At 41.3% G+C, this 15,529-nt stretch overlaps 1 long non-coding RNA gene across 1 annotated transcript in view; it reads right to left on the bottom strand.

Moving 5' to 3' along the window:
* Positions 1-310: 310 nt before the first annotated feature.
* Positions 311-15,529, bottom strand: part of LOC127528386 (uncharacterized) — a 979,244-nt gene continuing 964,025 nt past the window's right edge. Inside the window, exon 3 of the long non-coding RNA XR_007935270.1 lies at positions 311-471. This is a non-coding gene — a long non-coding RNA (uncharacterized LOC127528386). The remainder of the gene's footprint in view (positions 472-15,529) is intronic.

The following is a 15,529-nucleotide window of genomic DNA, read 5'->3' as shown; positions in this document are numbered from 1 at the left end:
GCTGGTGTTCAGGTGTAGGTGGTTTGAGTCACAACATTTAACAAAGTCATTGATTAGGTCCCTATACTCTTCCTCCTGCCCAGTCCTGATGCAGCACACGATAGCAGTGTCATCAGCGAACTTTTGCACGTGGCAGGACTCCGAGTTGTATTGGAAGTCCGATGTATATAGGCGGAACAGGACCGGAGAAACTACAGTCCCTTGTGGCGCTCCTGTGTTGCTGACCACAATGTCAGACGTGCAGTTCCCAAGACGCACATACTGAGGTCTGTCTTTAAGATAGTCCACGATCCATGCCACCAGGTATGAATCTACTTCCATCTCTGTCAGCTTGTCCCTAAGAAGCAGAGGTTGGATTGTGTTGAAGGTGCTAGAGAAGTCTAGAAATATAATTCTTACAGCACCACTGCCTCTGTCCAAGTGGGAGAGGGATCGATGAAGCATATAGATGATGGCATCCTCCGCTCCCACCTTCTCCTGATATGCAAACTGCAGAGGGTCGAGGGCGTGTTGAACCTGTGGCCTCAGGTGGTGAAGCAGCAGCCTCTCCATGGTCTTCATCACATGTGATGTCAGAGCAACAGGCCGGAAGTCATTCAGCTCACTAGGACGTGATACCTTTGGGACTGGGGTGATGCAAGATGTTTTTCCAAAGCCTCGGGACTCTCCCCTGTTCCAGGCTCAGGTTGAAGATGCACTGTAGAGGACCCCCCAGCTCCGATGCACAGACCTTCAGCAGTCGTGGCGATACTCCATATGGACCCGCTGCTTTGCTGGCACGAAGTGGGAGATTAAAGAGATAACATAAATATTTTTTTGGACTGAACAATAAATGCAGTTTGGTATCATCTGTATATAACTGAATTAAATTTTTAACTAAGAACTGCTTAAATATATGCCCCAACAGTAGTCTGTAAAGTGGAATCCATAGAATTTCAGTAATGAGTGCTGAGGGACACCAAACCTAACTTTAGAACATAGTAATGAAGGGCTATCATAATATCTCTGTTGCAGGAAAAAAAGGATTGTTAGGCAGTTAAGGTCTGGGGGTACCATGCCAGTAATCCCTGTTTAACAATCGTCGCAATAAAATAGATAATAAAGAGTTCTCATGGGTGCAAAACAAGTTGATATCAATGCATGCAAAAGAAATCAGATGCTTGGGTGAGTTCTTCCACCCTTCTCCATGTAAAGTTCCCTAAAGAACATCCACTGAACATCCACTTCTGGGGCCCCATGTATAAATGGTGCGTACGCACAAAAATATTATGTACGAACATTTCCTTGCTCAAATCGCGATGTATAAAACCTAAACTTGGCATAAAGCCATGCACATTTCCACGGTAGCTCCATCCCTGGAGTATGCAAGTTCTCTGCTCTGTTTGGCAGACTGGCGGCACCCAGCATCAAAGCAGTGCTACTGTTCCTGTGTAGTTACCCTTTCTTTAGATCCACATCCCTGACGCGGCTTTGTCATATACACTAAATCTAACTGCATATTGTTAATTAGTTTAATGCATCTGATTATAATTAACCTGTAACGATATAATGCTCTAGGGAATAGCCAAAGTATTCCACATATCATAGCTGCTTTAGCGTTGTTACTCTCACTGCACCTTCTTTTTCTTCTTTCAGCTGCTCCCGTTAGGGGTTGTCACAGCGGATCGTCTTTTTCCATATTACTCTCACTGCACCACTCAGAGTATTTATATCACTATATTTGAGTGGGGAATCACAGATATACAGCAGAGAATTATCGGTATACAGCATCAAGCACATGCTGCCACAGCCATGCTGCCTATTTGAACTGCTCTCACTCAGCAAACACTTCAAAGCCTTTCCTGTACGGACCTCGCGGTTCAGAAACAGTTTCATCCCAAGAACTATAAACGCACTCAGTCAGTCCATCAAGTGCTCCTTGTAGAACTATTTGTACTTATTAGTACAATGACCTCACTGTATACTTGCGATGCAGTTATAATATTGCACAACCTGAGCCACTTAATAAAGCGTGTATTTACATATGATGACCATATCATTTTTAAGATGAAATGCAGCAAAATATGTTTATTATATTATACAGATAAAATGTTAACATCATTTAAATAATCTATATTGTTAATAATTAAACATGTGAGGATACGGTGCCGCAGCGCTAGCTAGTTCATGGACTGTTCCTGCCTCGCGCTGTATTCTTGCTGGTGCTGATGCGATACTGGAAGGATAGATGGATAGAATAATTAAACACGTACTACGGAGATATTTCAATGTTCTTTAAAAGTTTTGAAGAATCAGCGTACTAAGCTTACAGATGGCTTAACGTCTATTACAGAGCTGATTGTGTGGTGATTGGGTATGTGGAGAAAGAAAAGTAAGGACAGGAATTGGGGGTTAGTACGTTCGAAAGAGACAGTACTGCTACAATAAAGTATTTCATCAAAGGTCGCGCATGGCACAGCAAGCATCACTGCGCCACCGTGTTCCCATGTTTAATAACATGCTTTAATTCCTATCATCATGAAAATGATATCACGTATACATCTCAGTATTTTAATTATTCAGAGAGCTGTAATATTACAAATGTAATGGATTCTGTGTCCTGTCGGAGGAAGAGGAAGCCCGTAAACACGTACTGATTCACACACACAAAGCACATAGAAGATCAAATACAAAACAAAGCATTTAACGTGCTACTTTAGTTACAATGGGATTTGAGAAACTAGTAAATTAAACGATTTTAAGATGAAGTTTATGATGTTATACTTTAATGACAAAATAAACTACGTGATTAAAGTGGAAATTTCGAGATTAAAGTTGACATTTCGTGCTTTTTTCCCAACTGTGTGCCTTTTTTTTTCTCTACCCTAATAAGCTTTCATATGACACTCAGATGGTGGGCTATGACTCGCCTTTTCACTGCGACTTTGATATGTGACAACTTTTTTATTTCGGGCACTATGCGACTTTGTGAACTTCAGCTTTTGAGTTTCTCCGACATGCTATGTCACTCGATCAACTTCCTTTTGTTGATTATATCATTGTTTAAACCAACAAATTGTAAGTTTTTCTTTGCCTCCACTTGGTACTCGCTGAAATTCTTCTATTTTCCCCCGTGCATTTACCATCGTCTTTTCACAGAAGGCTGAGCTTATGGGCTATTTATATTGATTTGCATATTCAATGAGGCGTAATCCTGGGAGGAGTTGGGGCGGGACAGTAGGCGCATGCATGTACGCTACTTTTCATGCTGACCGAGATTTATGTAGCGGAAGAACGTGGAAGTTGGCGTACACACAGATTTATGCCATGTTTTAGTGTGAATTCTACGCACGGCATTATGCATGAGACCACTGGTCTTTTCTTTTGATTACAAAACCTAAAAAAGTTGTTTACTTAAACAACAGTACAGCTTGAGGTGACAAGAGCCTTACACAGTCCCAAAAACACCAAAAGAAAAACACCCAAAAACACACTCCTCTTCTTCCTCCTCTACTTCTCCCAGGCAGCTTCGTCCTTCCGACTCTGGCACGCTGAGTAGTGGCCACAGGCTCCCTTTGTGCATTCCAGCCCACATAGGCTTCTTAAGCCGTGCAGCTCCCCCTGGCTGTGGCCACGGAGCTCATATTCCACCATTGTGGCCCAAATGCAACCCGGGGGGCTGCCACCAAGTGTTCCGGGGGACATAGTGTGCATCCCATGGCTGCTCCCCCGGATCCAATGTCAAAGGGGCCTCCCGTCTGGGCATGGGACCCAGCTGTCTGCCACAACACATAATGTAAGATCTTTTCATAGATGGTTTTGATATTGCTCGTTATTTGTTACTGTAGATGCATATTATATCAGAAACTCAGCATAAAAACATGACACTGAATATTTTTCTCATCCATTACTACAGACTACATGGGGCAACTAAAATATAAAAAAATATTATTTTTGGATGGAGTATACCTTATTTAAACCTACCTCTAGTTTTTTCAATAATGGTTAGCGAATCTACACTTTCATCATATAAGGAAATGTGCCAGTCAATAAAAATCTATTAATAATGTTAATGTTTTTTCCAAGATAAGTTATTGAACGTTTTCACTAAAAGTGAGACACAGTGTGCCTCATTTAAAATATTAAGGTTATTATTTACAGTCATTTTATTAGATTAAAATTACTAAAGTAGTGCACAAAGTAAAACAGAGTTTGACACATCCATACTAAGTTTTCAAGATGCAATCCAGAATATTATGTAATCTACATAAGTTAATAAAATTTATGTTGTTGAAATTTATAGGCATTATGCATAACTCAGATTTCCCATTTGTCCAATTACCAGCTGTTCTAAACAGCGAACAAACATAATTCCTGTTTCAGTTTATTATTCTGAAAATGTTTTCAGAGTGAACCAAAAAAAAAAATAGCTAGGTACAAATTAAAAGCCATCCTGTCCAGGTCTCTGACTCTTCTTGTTGTCAGTGCTTCCCTTCTCTGATGTCTCAGTGACATCTGACTGTAGGCATATTTATGCCATTTTTGGTGTGGCTCTGAGTTTATATCCTTCTCTAATTAATACATTTTAATCAGAATTTGATTACCATGGGCTGCAATGTTTTGTCCATGAACCCACGCTACTAAATATTTCTGCTATTAATCAATTACTATTTGTCTGAAAAGGAATTTTAATTATGATTACATATAAAAAAGCAAAACTTTGTAATGTTCCAAGAAAGATGAGGTAAGTCAAAATAGCAGGTAAAGAATGAACAATAATATTTCTGCATTAACAAATATAGAATATCAGTAATTTACTTAAGCATAATACTGCTTTAAACAGAAAAACAAAAAACCCCACAAGACTGATTCCTCTGTTTCAATTGGGTGTGCAAACCTCATATGCAGACCAAGATACAGCTTCCTTTGCAAAATGTCATTCTGACCACATATTTGATCTTATAGGGATTTCACAATGTACAGCTTCTAGATGTGACAGTTTTAACCCTACAAGCAACTACTGGAAATCATCTGCTATTACTTATTTTAATTTGACATGTTGCCCACTAATTAAGAGCTGAGTTGCAATAGAAAGTGTAGGACAGACAGTTATTGATTTAGCAGCAGTTGGTTTACTGCAGCAATATACTTACAATTCAGCACATGTTGTTTTGTGTTGCATATTAAAATGAAAAAACAAGATATTTCATGGAAAGTTTATGGTAATACTACATGCTATTAAATTATGAACATTTACTTACAGGCTGCTAAATTAGAGAAGAGCATTTAGGAATGTACTTGCTATTGAACATAACCTTTAAAGGGTTTGATATCGGACAGATGCATACTTAAATAAAAAGTGAAATTCTTGTTGAAACAATATAGAAAAAACATTAAAAAATGTGTATGTAGTACACTTTAGCCAATTGATCTTCTAATGGTACTGAAAAAGGTCTAGAATCAAAAAAGTTTAAAAACTTCTAGTTGCTTATACTTGTCAGAATACATATCATCAGTGGCATTTTTGGCCCAGAAATTATGGTGAGGCCATATTTACAACTTTCCTACATGTTTGCAGATTCTCTGACACAAACATTAACTTACCTAAAAATAATATTAGTCCCTCTTTACTAATGAATAGTGAAATAATCAAGTTTTCATATCACAAAAAAATCAGTCAAACAATGGGGCCTAGTCTGACTCAGTTGGCACTCAGTTGTGTAACAATGCAATTCTGGTAGATGTGCTAACTACAATGAGGCCAGCAAACAACCGAAAAAACAATCTCCTACATCAGGGGTTCTCAAAGTCGGTCCTGGGGGCCCACTGTGGCTTCAGGTTTTTGCTTCAATCAGATTCATAATCAGTGACAACTGATAACACTGATCTCATTTAATTAGCTGGTATTTTTTTTCTCTTCTCTTATTCTACATTAAGAAAGCAAAGCAGCTTGATTTTTACATTTATAAGATATTTAGAAATATTTCCATTTTTGCACTAGATTTAAATGCTTAAGTCTCTTTTGTTGCTTTCATTATATTTTCTCCCTTCAATGTATGTTAATAATGGCAATTAAAAATGAGCAGAGCAGACACCCAGGCAAACAACACTGAATCATGAATGGCTGCAACTACTTTAGTGTTAGACCCATTAATTAGAAAATAATTGGTTAATTAAACAATTAGAATACCCAGAAAAACAATGAAAATCAAAATGAAAATATTGTTAAAAAGAAAAAAAAAAAACATTATTCCCATATAACTGCTTAGTACATTTTAATATATTTTTTGTTTTGCCAAACTCAGTTTTCTAGTTTCTATATTGTTCCCAAAACACAGAACTTGGGAAATAACAGTTCACTTAATTAGCCCAGGAGTCCAATTAAAAACAGAAGTTGGTTGGAACAAAAACCTGCAGCCTCCAACAGTGGGCCCCCAGGACCGACTTTGAGAACCTCTGTCCTACATAAATATATCTGTTCTTTTCCACACCAGAATTATTTTTCATTGAAACTGAAGCATCTTACTGCTGCCTTCTTTCCTACAAAGTGGAAGGAGTACACATAGACGTCTTTGACACCTCTCTTAAATTTGGCACAGTCCTCCTCAGTGGTGGGTGAAAATTGAGATGCAGCATAATGTTTTGTGAACAATGCATTCTTGATAGTGATCTCCTTTCTTTTTTGTCAGATTTCTGGGCTACCTTTAAGGGAGCAAATGGTACTAAACTTTTCTTCCCTCTTCAGTGGTGGTGTGCATGGCAACACCTGGGAAAATTGCATACTGAAAATGCAAATTTGACATTAAAAAACAATCAAAGGCAGTTCTCATTTTAATCTAGGCCCACTGATAAATTGGAAAGTGCACACGTAAAGGTACAGAGGACACTGCAGGGCCAATTGGACCAGATCGTCAGTCAGAAACAGGCTTGCAGGACCTGAAATGAAGACAATTTCAAATACTACAATATTTTTCTAGATAACACATTGAGTATACAGTGATCCCTCGCTATATCACGCTTCGACTTTCGCGGCTTCACTCTTTCGTGAGTTTTTCTCATACATGCTTACGTCACTACGCATGCTCTTTCTGAGAACTTTTATCTAAGCCCCACGACGGCTCCTAAACGTGCTGCTTTTTCTAAGCCTTCTGACAATGAAACTAAGCGCCTGAGGAAGATGCTTACCATCCAGGAGAAGGTGAAATTCTTGGATATGATCAAAGATGGCAATACCCTACAAAAGCCTCCTCACGCATATGAAAAGACAGCGCCAGCAACTGCCTATCAAGATGTTCTTCAGCCGCGCACCTGGACACCCACTGCCTACTCCTAGTACTCCTTCAGCGGAAGAAGACAACGACGCACCTGCTGAAGATACTGCACCACCTGAAGACTCTCCTACTGAGCTCATGCCTTCATAGGTTAGTGGTTATGTGTAAGAACTGTGTGTGTGTGTAATTAAATTTACAGTACAATAATAATAATATGATATTTGTAACGTCTAATATGTCTTATTTTCTCTTATTTTGTCTAATATATTGAGTAACTTGCAAAATACCCACGCTTCGCAGCGGAGAAGTAGTGTGTTAAAGAGGTTATGTAAACATATATATATACATATACATATATACATTTATATATATATACATATTTACATATACACATATCTACATATACATATATATACATATATACATATATATATATATATATACATATGCACATCCACATATATATACATATATATATATATACACATATCAACATATATATACACATACATATACACACATACATAAACACACACATATACATATATACATATACACATACATACATAGTGCGTTGTAACACGGGCTGTGATTGTTACATGGGAGGGAGACGATAAATCACAGCTTCCCGCTTTCTAATCGGGCCTGTGATTGATGCTTTGACTGATGCCCAGATCCCACGGTATCTCCCCTTAGGAGTGGCGTTAGGCAAGTGTAATTGAATAGCAGTGCTGCAAGTTTAGCTTTTGTAAAAACATAAAATGATGTAATCGAACAAAATGTATGTGTGTACAGAAAATAGGACAAAATGATCAAACTTGTTTGTGTTTTGCGTACGTGACAAAAAGCATGTATACTTTCTGGAAGTTTTCTTTTGATGATGTGTGTGACAAGAAAATATACCTTTAGGGTAATGACTTTACAAAATTGGAAAAATACAATGAGTCAGGACGCTATTTTTATTGCTTACGTGGTCAACGATCAGGAGATTAGAAAGGTATAAAAGAGCAAGGACATCTGCGCTCGAGGCAGATGAAGCGCGGTGTCCTAGGACTGTGTTTCTCTGTCATTTTACCCTTGTCTGGTATGTATCAATAAAAAGGTTTTGACTAATTTTAATTTTCTTCTCTGTCTTCAGTCACAAAAGTGTCCACAGTTTTTGGCGCCCGGACGTGGGGCAAGAGACGGCCGGTCGACTCCTCCAGCGAGACCATTTCAGTGATCCGTCTTACCAGCGGACTGCCGTCAACTTGAGTACTCCGGCAGCAGAGCATGCAGCTCCGGCAAAAGTTAGGACTGCCCTGTCCTGAAACAGTTCTTGCGTGAGGAGTCCCTGGTCTCCTCTTTGCTACATCCACAGTGACTGAACGGATTTCCAGACAGAGCTTGCACACTTCCAGACTGGGGTAAGCACCGGGGGATTTCCGAACATTTTTTTATTTTCTAAATAACGGGAGGGCGAGTTTCCTGTTGACCGTCTAGTCATACTCATATCTCAACGGGTTGCTTAAGGTGATGGAGACTTGACCCAAGGAACCGAATCGGACACGAAGTCACCTGAGCTGGAATCCGGGGATGTGAGCGGACAGGCTAACGGGACGAGTAACGGGGTGGTATGGAAATATAAACCAAAAAGAGCACAGATTGCAGGATTGCTGTTAGGACGGAATGATATGTAGCGCTATGGAAGATATGTAGCGCTATGGAAAATAAATAAATCTACATACGGAATAAGCAACAATACCGTGTTCTCCTGGGAACTGGGACAGGACCGATAGTCTCCCCTTGGGACTAAAGAAGGGAACAGTAAGGGAATAGTGAGTGGCACACTTAATACCTCGCTGATTCATACGTACAAGGGATTAGGCGAATCAGTATATAGTTGGAAAATTAAATACAGACTATGTAGCGCTATGGAAGATATGTAGCGCTATGGAAAAATAGTTGGAAAATTAAATACAGAACCCGGGAGAGCAAGGGGACATAATGGGAACTTATAACAGTAAGCCTGTTAATCGCCGCACAGGGGGACCGAAATCATTAATGCTGGAAGAATTATTTTCGGAGGATCAACAGACGCCCCGTAAAAATGGGTCTCCTAGAAAATTAATAGAAAAGAAGACAGGTTTAGATTTCAAGAAGGCATGTAAGAAACGGAATAGACAGAGTGGTGGGCGTTGGCCGATAGAGGGGACAGGAGATGTAAGTGAAATACAGGAAGTCAGGAAGATCCTGTGTAGGAATAAGCAGGGTTGTTATAATAGTGGACCGTATCGAATGGATATGTTCGATAGATGGGAATTAGTAATAAAAGACAGAAATTTAGAAGCAGTACAGAAACAGAATGAATTGTTGCGGGCAAATGAGGGAAAGGCTAAAAAGGAGAAAGAGGAATTACTAATTACATTACAGAAAGTTCAGATAGGCACTGAACCACAGGCAGATGGGAGGAAAAGGAAGAATAATCCAAATAAAGACCCCCTTTATCCTATTATTTTTTCCCCTCCTCAGTACCAACCTCAGGCACCTCCATTATCCCCTCCTCTATCCCCATTCCGACTGCCCCCCCCCCCTGCACTACAACTAGCAGAAGTTTCCCCTGATGATCCCCCAGGCACAGATCACTATGACCCCTCTACCCATCGTGATGACCCACCCTGTACTAGACAAACCCCCGTCTCCAAATGCACTCGAAGTCAAACCTCCACTCACAAACCAGCTCCAACTTTTTTCTCTTCTGATCCTTCACCTTTACTTACTTGCCCTTTAATAGAAGTTCCCAATCCCCATTATAACCCTGCCCATCCAGCCGGACCCCAAAATCCCACAACAGTTATGATAAATCGGAACTGGGACATCCAAGAACTAAAAGATGTCGTGAATGCACTTCCAGATCCAAAGGAAGTAGGAGGACTAAAATTTGTTGAACAACTTGATCAGTTAGATAGCATGTATAAGCCTAATGCTGCTGAATGGACCCAGGTACTTCGTCGAAAGCTTGGGACCACATGGGCCACTGTTAGCAGGGGTGTCCGCAATGACGTTCCATGGGTATGGAACCCAGCTTTAACTCGAGGACAGGGGATAGGTGGAGAAGGCGAATTTAACCTACAATGGGAGGCGTTGAGACAAAATATTGCAGAAAAATATAAAAAAAGGAACGGACTGGTCCCTTATTTTCTGCTGCAAAACAAAAGAGAGACGAAACGGTTGATGAATGGGCACATAGGATTCAAGACCTGATGGCTAATCACTCGGGCTTGGGAAATGCTGATGACCGCACCCGAGCTGCAGTTCCACCTTTTGTTTCCGGTTTGCGCCTTGATATACAAAACAAGGTCCGCACTTCCTGTATTGAGTGGGAAAGTGCCACGTTTGATGAAGTCAAACGACATGCTGAACATGCCGAAAAACAAACTAAGCAGAAGGAATCGGACTCTCATGCCAAATTATTGGCAGCACAGATGAACTATTATACCAGGAATGCTCCTGACCAAGGTCGAGGATATGGCTTTAGAGGAAGGGGACGAGGACGAGGAAGAGGACGAGGTGGTTTTAGAGCTCCTCCTGTTGACCACAATAAGAATCCTTTTATTCCCTCTCCCTTAAATTCCAATGCTAATTCCTTCTCTTGTTACGCCTGTGGTGAAACTGGACATTTTCGTCGGGAGTGCCCTCACAGACAGCAACAGCCCCCACCTCCCCTTATTCCACCTGTTTTTTCTGACACCCCTGACCAACCATACTGGCCATAGGAAAACGCTGGGACCTCCAGCCATTTTTTTTTTTTTTTTTTTTCTTCTCTCAACTACCTTTGCTCACCCATAATTCAGAGACTGATCCTTTACTGACATTGTTCGTTGATGGCACTGAGACTGTTTTCTTAATCGACACTGGTGCCACTCGATCTACCCTCTCGCTGGCAAAGGTCCCTGCCTCGAACGAAACTGTTACTGTGCTTACTGCTTCTGGACAACCTCACCTTCTTCAAGTATCAAAACCTCTTCAAGTCCAGTCATGTCCTGGCGGACATACCTTACTGCATCGTTTTCTTTTCTGTTCAACCCCCAAGTTGTTGTGTCAAATTACCCCTTACCCCAAACCCTCTTTTGCAGCTTGGACTTTAGATATTTCCCCACACACCATTCTCCTCAAAGCCCTACATTTTTTTTCCCCTTGTCTTTTTCCCAATTTACAGGCCCCTGACATTTTACACTGTACTGCCCAATACTTCCCTATAGAAGTAGACACCCCCTGGCTAGAATCTTTCCTTACTTCTGGTACTTGCCCCGAAACCCTTCACATCTCCTGTGTTTTTATTTCATCCACAAAGGCAGCTGCTTCTGTTCATCTTACATGCTCACAGCACATATTTTATCTTGGCGGCACAGTGCCTCATATTCCCTTAGCTAAATCACGCACTGTTAAATGGGGGGAAATAGGACCATGGGTAGAAAAATGCCTTGAAAGAACAGACTGGTTACAAGTTACTCCAGGTATTTTTGATACTCCTGACCGTTTAAGGATAGCCCATTGTGAGCCTCTGGTGATCCACCCGAAATCCTCCTTCCGCCCACACCGTGCCCAATATCCTCTGTCTCCCGAAGCAGAGGCTGGCATCTCCGCCGTATCTCGTCAAACGCGGTACCGCCGTTGGACATGGACCGTCATGCCTCAGGGATACACTGAAGCCCCTTGTGTTTATGGATAAGCTCTTGCCCAAAATTTAGAAGGCTTTTGGCCGGAAATAGGACATTGATACAGTATGTAGATGGAAATGATATGTAGCGCTACGGAAGAAAATTGTACAATAGATACCCAGAAATTGTTGCTGTTTTTGGGGGACAATGGCCATAAAGTTTCTAAAGTTAAGCTGCAGCTAATCAAAACAACTGTAAAATATCTAGGTCATGACATTACGTATGGAACAAGAGCTCTCTCTAGCGATCGCATTACAGCCACTACAGACAGTGGGTTCTAAATTTTACTGAAAGAGCACAGCCGTTGCAACAATTGGCTAATACTCCTGGCATCCTCCTTTCTGGCCAGGTCCTATGGAATGAACAGGCTGAGAAGGCTCTCTGTAACCTCAAAACTGCTCTTCTATCTGCGCCCGCGCTAGGTTTGCCTGATCATTCTCGTCCATTCACTTTGTTCGTGGACGAAAAGCAGGGATTTATGAATGCAGTACTGACGCAACAACATGGAGATAAACAAAGACCGGTGGCTTATTTTTTCTAAAAAAAAAAAACTGGATCCAGTGGCCGCAGCACTTCCTCCGTGTCTTTGTGCTGTGGCTGCAACAACAGAAGCTGTATTAGCAAGCACGGATGTAGTTCTCATGAGCCCCCTAACAGTTAAAGTGCCTCACGCTGTACATTCTATCCTAGTACAAGCCAAAACTTCACATCTCAACTAGTTACGCAGTGGTCCAAGGGGACCGCCTGCTGGAAGCAAATCGAATTTCATCAAGCTTAAGTGCACAAGCAGCTGAACTCGTAGCACTCACTCGAGCATGTCAGCTGTCCGAAGGGAAGATCGTAACAATTTATACGGATTCCAGGTATGCTTTTGGAGTCTGCCATGATCATGGAGCACTATGGAAACTAAGGGGATTTAAGACCAGTACTGGCAAACCCATCCAACATCAGAAATTGATCGAATCCCTTTTAGAAGCTATAACCAAACCATCGAAGCTAGCGATTGTTAAATGATAGCTCACACAGGATCCTGTTAGCAAAGGAAATGAATTAGCTGACCAGTTTGCTAAAGAGGCTGCATATAATAACACACCAACAGAGAAATGACCAGGACCCTGATAATCAAATTATTTCTTTACAGAGTGCAGCCACGGATATCGAAAGGAGAAAATGGTCCAAAGAAGGGTCCCTCTCTGATGGAGTCTGGACTCATAAACACACTAACAAACCTTTTCTCCCAAAAGCCTCTTTCCCAGGAATGGCAAAAATCGCCCATGGCCTCGATCACGCAGGTAGAGATGCCATGGTTCGAGATGTTGAAAAACATTGGGAAGCTGTAGGTTTCTCTACATATGCAGAGCAATTTTGCAGATGCTGTGCAATATGTCAAAAGTTTAATGTGGGAAAAGGTACCCAGGTAAGTCCCGCCGTTACCCCTAATCCAATGGGTCCGTTTGAACACCTCCAAATGGATTTCATTGAAATAACCCCATCTAAAGGGTTCCGATATTGTCTTGTGATTGTCGATGTGTTCTCCCGATGGGTAGAGGTTTTCCTTTCAAAACACAACGATGCCAAAACAGTAGCTAAAGCACTAATTAAAGAGATTATTCCAAGATGGGGTATCCCTCAAAAGTTACAGATAATGGCACTCATTTTGTGAACTCCATTATAAATGAATTAACCACCTGGCTATTGTAAATACCATCCCCAAAGCGGAGGCATCGTAGAACGATGCAATGGCACTTTAAAAGCTAAACTCGAAAAAAATTTTGTGAACAAACTAATTTATCATGGCCGGATGCACTACCCTTAGCTTTAATGGGACTAAGGGGACGGACACACCGACAACTGGGACTATCGCCATTTGAGATTCTGACCGGACGTCCCATGCCCGTTGGCATGGTTGTAGGAAATGTGAATTTGCATACTGTGGACAATGATCTTCTCTCTAGTCTTGCAGGTTTACGAACCTCGTTGAAGGAAATCCACCAGCAGGTTAATCAAGCCTGGAGGACCAGCCCCCTTTCCAAGGATTTACCAATTCCCTTGGGCACCTGGATCCTGGTTCGAGATACTCGGAGGAAACACTGGCATCAGCCTAGGTGAAGAGGACCATTCCAAATTCTTCCATCCACACCACACGCCGTGAAAGTTGAAGGACTGCCTGCCTGGATCCACGCATCGCATTGCAAGAAATGGCTATCTTAAAAATACTTTTTCTGTTGGCTGTTACCCGCACCCTCTCAGGCTACCCAAGGATGGGTGGTGATCTCTATTTAAGTACTTTACCGCCTCAATGGAAAGGGCATATATGCTACATGAGGAGCGCATGTCTCGTATAGCTTCTTCCATTTTCTCCTCCCCATCCCCTTTCTCCCCCCTTCCCCTTCATCAACCATTTCAAGATAGAATTATATTGCCCACATCATTTTGTTCAAAAAGGGAGGAGTGTAAAAACATAAAATGATGTAATTGAACAAAATGTATGTGTGTACAGAAAATAGGACAAAATGATCAAACTTGTTTGTGTTTTGCGTACGTGACAAAAAGCATGTATACTTTCTGGAAGTTTTCTTTTGATGATGTGTGTGACAAGAAAATATACCTTTAGGGTAATGACTTTACAAAATTGGAAAAATACAATGAGTCAGGACGCTATTTTTATTGCTTACGTGGTCAACGATCAGGAGATTAGAAAGGTATAAAAGAGCAAGGACATCTGCGCTCGAGGCAGATGAAGCGCGGTGTCCTAGGACTGTGTTTCTCTGTCATTTTACCCTTGTCTGGTATGTATCAATAAAAAGGTTTTGACTAATTTTAATTTTCTTCTCTGTCTTCAGTCACAAAAGTGTCCACAGTTTACACCTGTTTTTAAGGCTTATTGACTGAAAGGGGCTTTCATGAAAAAACTTAGGGCTTTGCTACAGGATACACCCTCCACAAGTTAAGGAAGTAAAAATAAAGGTATATATTTCTGTTTTATTTAAACCTTTTAAGTTTGTATGTGGGCGGCATGGTGGCGCAGTGAAAGGTGCCAGTTAGGAGACCCGGGTTCGCTTCCCTGCGTGGAGTTTGAATGTTCTCCCCGTGTCTGTCTGGGTTTCCTCCGGGTACTCCGGTTTCCTCCCACAGTCCAAAGACATGCAGGTTAGGTGCATTGGCGATTCTAAATTGTCCCTGGTGTGTGGGTGTGTGTGGGTGTGTGCGCCCTGCGGTGGGCTGGCACCTTGCCCGGGGTTTGTTTCCTGCCTTGTGCCCTGTCTTGGCAGGGATTGGCTCATGTATTTAGGATATAGCGGGTTGGATAATGGATGGATGGACATTTGTATGCATAGCCCCATTTGCCCGTTTTCGTTTTTTTTCTTTCTTCAGTAATATTTCAGGAAACTCTGAGCTTGTCAGTTCAAATCCTGGTACTGACACCACTGTGTGACCCTGAGGAAGTCACTTTACCTGCCTGTGCCTCAAAAAACAAAAGTAATGTAACAAATTGTACCTCAGATGTTGCAAGTTGCTGGAATAAAGGCATAAGTAAAATAGATAAATATGTATTATACACATAGGAACTATTCATTT

This window comes from Erpetoichthys calabaricus, chromosome 6 (genome assembly GCF_900747795.2).
Source record: "Erpetoichthys calabaricus chromosome 6, fErpCal1.3, whole genome shotgun sequence".
NCBI lineage: Eukaryota > Metazoa > Chordata > Cladistia > Polypteriformes > Polypteridae > Erpetoichthys > Erpetoichthys calabaricus.
The sequence above is the reverse complement of the archived record's forward strand: the minus strand, read 5'-3'. Positions and strand labels throughout refer to the sequence as shown.